This window comes from Athene cunicularia, assembly GCF_003259725.1.
Source record: "Athene cunicularia isolate RWA chromosome 2 unlocalized genomic scaffold, athCun1 chr2_part2, whole genome shotgun sequence".
NCBI lineage: Eukaryota > Metazoa > Chordata > Aves > Strigiformes > Strigidae > Athene > Athene cunicularia.
The window spans coordinates 858,967-865,816 of record NW_020799096.1 but is presented as its reverse complement, the minus strand read 5'-3'; the positions used below and the strand labels follow the sequence as shown (position 1 = coordinate 865,816).

General features: G+C 43.5%; 1 long non-coding RNA gene across 1 annotated transcript in view; it reads left to right on the top strand.

The window, feature by feature from the left end:
* Nucleotides 1-6,850, top strand: part of LOC113477567 — a 14,216-nt gene that overhangs the window by 4,532 nt on the left and 2,834 nt on the right. The window contains exon 2 of the long non-coding RNA XR_003397926.1: nt 5,244-5,245. This is a non-coding gene — a long non-coding RNA (uncharacterized LOC113477567). The remainder of the gene's footprint in view (nt 1-5,243; nt 5,246-6,850) is intronic.

The window sequence follows — 6,850 nt, the reverse complement described above, 5'->3', positions numbered from 1 at the left end:
GTGGGGGGGGTATGAGCCCAGCAAGGGCAGACAGAATTGAAACAGAAGATATGATAAGAGATAGCAGAAAATGATATGGCAGCTATCAGGGCAGCAATGACAGGGGCTGCAAATGGGATGATGGGGTGTCACAGGCAGTGGGCTGAACTGGCATAGCAAGATGGAGGAAAGGAGCAAAAAGAAGTGCAAGTGGCAAGCCAGTTCACGCCAGTAATAGACTGGGGAGGGGAGAGGTGATGAGCAGGTAGTCTGAGGTAACAGGCAGGATAACAAGAGAAGCAATGAAGGTGATGAGCAAACTATGATTCTGCACTTTGCTGGCTGGAATTTATTGTAGCTTGCAAAAGATCTGGACTTGCTTCCCCCCACCTGACTTTCTCCTGATGGGGGAAGGATTGTACTCTTCTCTCCTTTCCTCCCTGCAGTTTTTAATGGAGTGCTTTTTTTCTTAATCACTGTCTCCACAACACACAGGATTTGAAAGCTACTGACAGCAATTCTTAGTTTCTTCTAGGAACTCTGGGCTAGTTATTAACGGAACCAAATCCTTGAATCTAAACACGTTGGCATTTCCCCCTTGTCTGTGTTAATGAGCTGAGGTACTTACCTTTTAGTCTTTGTCTCTGCCCTTTTGTAGAAGGAATTTTTTTTGGCATTTGCATGTCACAGATTGCTCCAAAAAATCTGTGCCAGTTTCTTGGATTGAAGAAAGGTATAATCCACTAAAAAGGGCTCTGGCAGGCTGGCTGGAAATGGACATTGTCTAAATCTGACTGTGGTGGTGTGAAAAGAGTTAAGAACTGGCTGTGAATGAAGTAGTTGGGCCCATTCTGTATTGGCCTAGCTAGTTTCTTAATAAGGGATTAGGAATAATTTATTGCTTCAGTCAGTGCTGTGTTTACTCACACATCAAGTGGGTAGTAAAAAGGATAGATGCATCATTAGCAAAGGCTATATCAAGGATTTACAAATAAGGTAAAAAATGAGAATAAAAAAATCATTATTTGCTATTTATGTTTGTACCCGAAGTGACTCTGAAATTTTCAAATTGGTGTCATAGATCAGTTACATTCAATGGCAGATGCATATATTTTATCACAGGAGGTAATTTCAGGATTTGTCTAAAGCTGAATCACAGTAAGCAAAGATCAGCTTATCAGGCAATATCCTAAGCAGGAGCAGCAAGGAAGCAATCCAGTGGAGTTGACTCAGCCCTTTGCCCTTCTAAAGCAGATAAATTGAATTGCATGCTGTTTGCTGTGTGGCATGTTTCAAATGAAACGTGAAGGAAAGCAGCCCTATTGACTTTGCCTGGGAACTATAGCCCACGCTCATATCAGCCCATCTAAGGAACCCAATTCAAGTTTTCTATTATGGAGTTAAGTGTTGGCCAAGCTACTTTCTCTGCTCAGTGGAGAAAGCGACATGAATTCCATCTACACGGAGTACAGAAACTGCCTCTGGTGACCATATTCTTAACTTTGCCCCTCCTACATGTTTAGGGAAATATTCAGTGCCTAAACATCATTAAAAATGGAGTATGCACCCAAAAGGTCTTGATCACCAGTTCCTCTTTGGTCTGTTTGGTGGCAGGCCTGCTCGCTACTGCTCACCCATGGAAGAGCCGATGGATTCTGGTCGTGCCGTGCATACTCTGTGTATAATTAAGCACTTAGTCTGCCTGTAGGGTGAGCGATTATAATACATTTATTTCCCGCATCAAAGAGAACTCACATTTAATTAGTTTTTCCCAAGTGAAACTGATACCATGAGGGACTGTCAGGGAACTAATTTCAGGTTGTGTACCACTGCAAGTCAAGTTTCTTTGAAATATTTAAGAAAAAAGTTTATCAAATAAAATGTCAGGTTATTGCTGGTTTTATGTCACTCTTTGCATAAAAGTAGAAATGGGGAGTTAGTTCGTTTTCTTCCTAAGTTACAAGTTTCACTGTCAACACACCCCCGTATTTAAAATTCTGAAAGAGATTAAGGCAATTTTGCCCCTGGAAATATAAGATAAAGGCAGTTTTGAGAGGACATCAAAATTAATGAAGTCTGGTTTCCTCTGAATTTGCTCCCTACATTTGTGTACCTGCACCACCATCATAATTTTAGATTTTCGTTAAAAACTTCTTTAGCAGTCTGTCCCCTCTGCTAGCTGATATCAGGCATCATCAGTTCTCAACCACTGCTGACTGATGAGGTGATAGGACAACCCAGGTTGGAAGGGACCCCAGGAGGTGTCTAATCCAACTTCCTGCTCAAAGCAGAGTTAACTAAGTCATCAGACCAGTTCGTTCAGAGCTTCTTCCTGCTGGGTCTTGAAAACCAACAAGGATGGAGACTGTACAGCCTCTTTAGGCAATCTGCTTCACTGCCTGGAGCTGTAATTCCCTTATATCCACTCTGAACCTCTCTTTCAAGTTACGTCTGCTGGCCCTTGTCCTCTTGCCCTGTATCATTTTGAAGAGATTGACCCTATCTCCTTGATGATAGCCCTCCACACACCCCCCTGCCACAGGCACAGGGAGACTGCTGTCAGGCCAGCCTGAAGCTGACTCTTTCCCCAGCTGAACCTACCCTGGTCCATCAATGTCCCTTCACAGGGTAGGTGCTCCAGCCCTGAATATCCTGGGGGCCCTCCTCTGAACTTGCTGCAGTACTGGAGGGTCCAAAACTGGACACAGTACCTAGATGTGGTCTAACTAGTTCTGAGTAAAGGGGGGAAATGATTTTACCTGACCATGCTCCTGTTAGGAGAGCCCAGGGTGCTGCTGGCCATCTTTGCTGTTAGGACGTGTTGTAGGCCTCTTGTATTACCTTGCTGCCTGATAGGGTTGCTCCCAACCAGTTTCCCCAGCCTGTACCAGTGCAGAGGTAGCATCACGTTCATGATGCTTCTGCCCATCAACTGAGCTCTGATCTGGGGCTGTTTTCTCCACCCAGCCTTTGATTTTTCCCAAAGCTTGTGAAGATGCGGTACTGGCATGGGCGAGGGGAGAAGCTGCCTTGCTGTCAGATTGGCCAGAAATCAATCAATGGCAAAAGTCCCTTGGGGGAGTGAGGGAGAAAAGATGAAGAGGTAGGCAAATGCCACATCCACACAGGCATCCTATTTCCCTTGTAGCCTATTTCCCACCTTAAAATTACAGCTGCAAGCACTGAGCGTCTCCACAGAAACTCAGATAAAACCATAAAATTAATTTTTATTGACACTTTCTACATTCAGAAGAAACATGTAATTCCCAGTTCTTATTTTAAAAGCAGTATTAAAATAAAGCAATGCTCTTCTGCCTTGCAAAGACTGCAGCTGGACAGAATGAACTAAGTGTTTTAACATAAGGCACAAAGGAGCAGTGCCAGTCACCTCAATGGTGTTTATTATTTCTGAAACAGCATTATTAGGATCAGTATCTCTCATGACCACATTTCCATCTGGCATCTCAAAGAAGTTGCTTGAAATAGATTAAATTACTTCACCCCATCTTTTGTCTTATCGAGAAAAAAAAAATCATGTCATGTCCATGTCAAGTCATTGTCTGATCTTGGCCCCTGCAAGGTCTCCGCTGTTACTTCACCATTCCCACTTGGGGAAAATATTAGATACGCTTCATCTGCCAGACCATGGGTTAAGATATGGTTCCTGCTAGCATAAAAGTGAAATTGGAAGCAGCTGATCCTTTGCTCTACAAATAAGCAAACAAACCCAGAGAGTCTCAGAGGAAAGATCACCAGTGCCCAAGCAAATATGAGCAAGATCAAGAAGAGCTTTTTCACAATCGGTTGAGATTGCAGAGAGCTCAAATAAACATGTAAAATGAAACATAAAGAAAAAGGAACATGAGGGCACTGTGTCTGCACTGAGCTGTGTGTCTGAACAGATTGTCATACAGTAACAAATGAAACTGTAATGACAAGTAGGAATGGGATAGTAAGTTCTCAGATGCATCTAATCTAGCTATTTAGATGATGAGCCACATAAAACCTTGCTGTGTTTCCTAACCCTCCATTGTGCAAACACTATGATCGGGATGATGTTAAATGTCAAGGAATTTGTTCATTCATTATGATATGATGACAGCTTGCTTCAAAAGCTTTCTGATAAAAGGGACACAAGACATGTTTCTTGATTCATGGTAGAATAATTTATTCAGCACAGATGCCTTGCTTGACTTGCGGAACTACAGTGTATTAATTAAGTTACATGTAGAAAACAAAGCACATGTACATTCTCTTGAAACCAGAAAAGTTACAAAGGTGTTGTAAAAAACAACCCAAATCCAGCACATTCAGCTTTTGTAACCAGTTCTAGACGTATACAAGTTTTAAAACATCTACACAACAGTATACATGGGGAAAGATTTGGCTACCTTTTGGTTACTTTTAGTTATTCTAAATACTTAGGCTGTACATCTGTGAAAGACATTTATTGACAAAGACTTTCAGAAGCTTTTATATGTAACAGAATGATGAATACATTGAATTAAACTAGCCAGAAGATTTTAGAACAAAGCTGAATTATAATAGCTCCATGAGTCCCAAAGTGATTGAAGAATTTTCTTATAGACCTGAAGTAATAAGAGCTTTTTAGAAAATCCAGCAGCTAATATCTCTTATATATGTGTGACTTGAATGTTTTGAAATGAATCTGTGAAATGTATGAGTTAAATTTACAGAATACAATTTTTATTTTACTGCTGTCTTTTTCTACTGTGTTTTCTCTTTTGAGAATGTGTAAAATCATGTAACTTCCAAATTAAGGCCTTTGTTTCTGAACGTGATGTCACCTTCTGCTTTTCCTAACAAAATGGGTAACTGCCTGGTGCCCCCAAGGGCTACCTATGCTGTTGTGTTCTGTGTCTGGTTTTATCACCAAATGAGATGGCCCTACTGCTGCTCTGACATGATATTATGTGGTTTGGCTAATTAAAAATGCTGCATTCAGTGTATTACATGGGTTTTTCATTAGAAAGGTTTCTGAACTACCAAATGATTTTGCAACTGGTCTCTGGTGCAAAAGACCATTTTTATTTATTCACCAGCCTTTGAGCATGCAGAAGCGTGGCCAGAACATATGTTATGCTGAGTTCCCCAGGATTCCTAGTGGCCCCAAGAAAATGTTAAAAATGTGTTTAGAAATTATGAATATTTTTGTCCCACAACATTATATTATTATTATCATAATTAACTTTTCTACATCTGTTATTATTTAGAGAATTTTGAGGTCAGCGCTTGATCCCCAGCGGTTAATTAGTTGTACCCCAGACAACTGGTTTCAGAGTGTAGATGAGAAATAAGAGGCGTGGAAAGACGTGAGCAAGCACAACAGAGAGGGGAGCAGGCAACCATTTCTGCATATATCTCTATGTAAGGACCAAATCTGATTGAAAGGTGGTTTACTGTCCCTCCCCGCATCCTTCTGGACAAGTTGTCCAGTGGTGAGATAAGCAGGGTCATGGAGAGCTGGGTGAAGAACTGGCTGAAGGGCAGGGATCAAAGGGTTGAAGTGAACTGGGCTACATCTGGCTGGTGACCAGTCACCAGCACTGTTCTTCAGGGCTCAATTCTAGGCCACTTCTGTTCAATATTTGTATCAATGACCTGGAGGCAGGAGCTGAATGCACAGTTAGTGAGTTTGCTGATTATACTAAATGGTTGTGAATAGATTGAAGCAATCACCAAAGGCATGAAATTGAACAAGTCAAAATGCTGGATTCTGCACCTGAGAAGGAGTAATGCTGGGCACAAGTTTAAACTGGGAGAGGAGTGGCTGGAGAGCAGCCCTGCAGAAAGGTGTTTGGGGGTGCTGGTTGACAGGCTCATAGGAGTCAGCAGTGTGTGCCCTGGCAGCCAAGAGGGCAAACCACATCCCGGGTGCATCAAACACAACAAACCAGCTGCTTAAAATAGGTGATTATTCTGCTGTGTTAAGTCCTGCTGGGGCCTCACGTTGAGCAATGTGTGCGCCTCTGGGTCCTACTATTTAAAAAAGATGTGAAGGTACTTGACTGTGTCCAGAGGCGGGCACCAGAGCTGGTGAAGGCTCTGGAGACATGTCCTGTGAGGAGTGGCTGAGGGCTCTGGGTTTGTCTGCTTTGGAGAGGAGGAGGCTGAGGGGCGACCTCACCGCTCTCTGCAGCTTCCTGGGGAGGGGAAGGGCAGAGGGAGGTGCTGAGCTCTTCTCCCTGGTACCCAGCGCCAGGACGCGTGGGAATGGCTCAGAGCTGTGTTGCCGGGGGATGTTCAGACTTGACATGAGGAAACTTTTCTTTACCGGGAGGGTGGTCAAACCCTGGAACAGGCTTCCTGGAGATGTGATTGATGTTCCATGTCTGTCAGTGTTTGAGAGGCATTTGGACAATGCCCTTAATACCATGCTGTAACTTTGGGTAGCACTGAAGCGGTCAGGCAGTTGTACTGGATAGACGCTGTAAGTCCCTTCCAGCTGAACTATTCTAGTCTAGTCTAGTGAATTCTTCTTCCTACCTCCCCCTTGCCCTGCCACTACCTGCTGAGGAACTCCCCGATGACATTTCTCCCCAGCCCTGCACTAGCAGAAAGCCCTGAATACCCGTAGCCATGTCCCACCCTAGGCACTGGCTCTGTCACGCTGTGGGAGGGAGGCCTGCACCTTCCGATGGGGGTGAGAGCTGTGGATCGTCTCGTGGGCATCTGACCATATAAACAAATTTTTAAAAAGCAAGTGTGAAGTGCAATTTTTGGAAGTTTTCTGTGTTCATCCAGTTTCACTGGGTTCCCTCAGGAGGGTAAAACCCCTCATCTCTGACCCTAGCGAGGCTCAAAGGTGAAGCCCTCAGTCTGAAGCAGGACGTGCTCCTCAACTAAATGG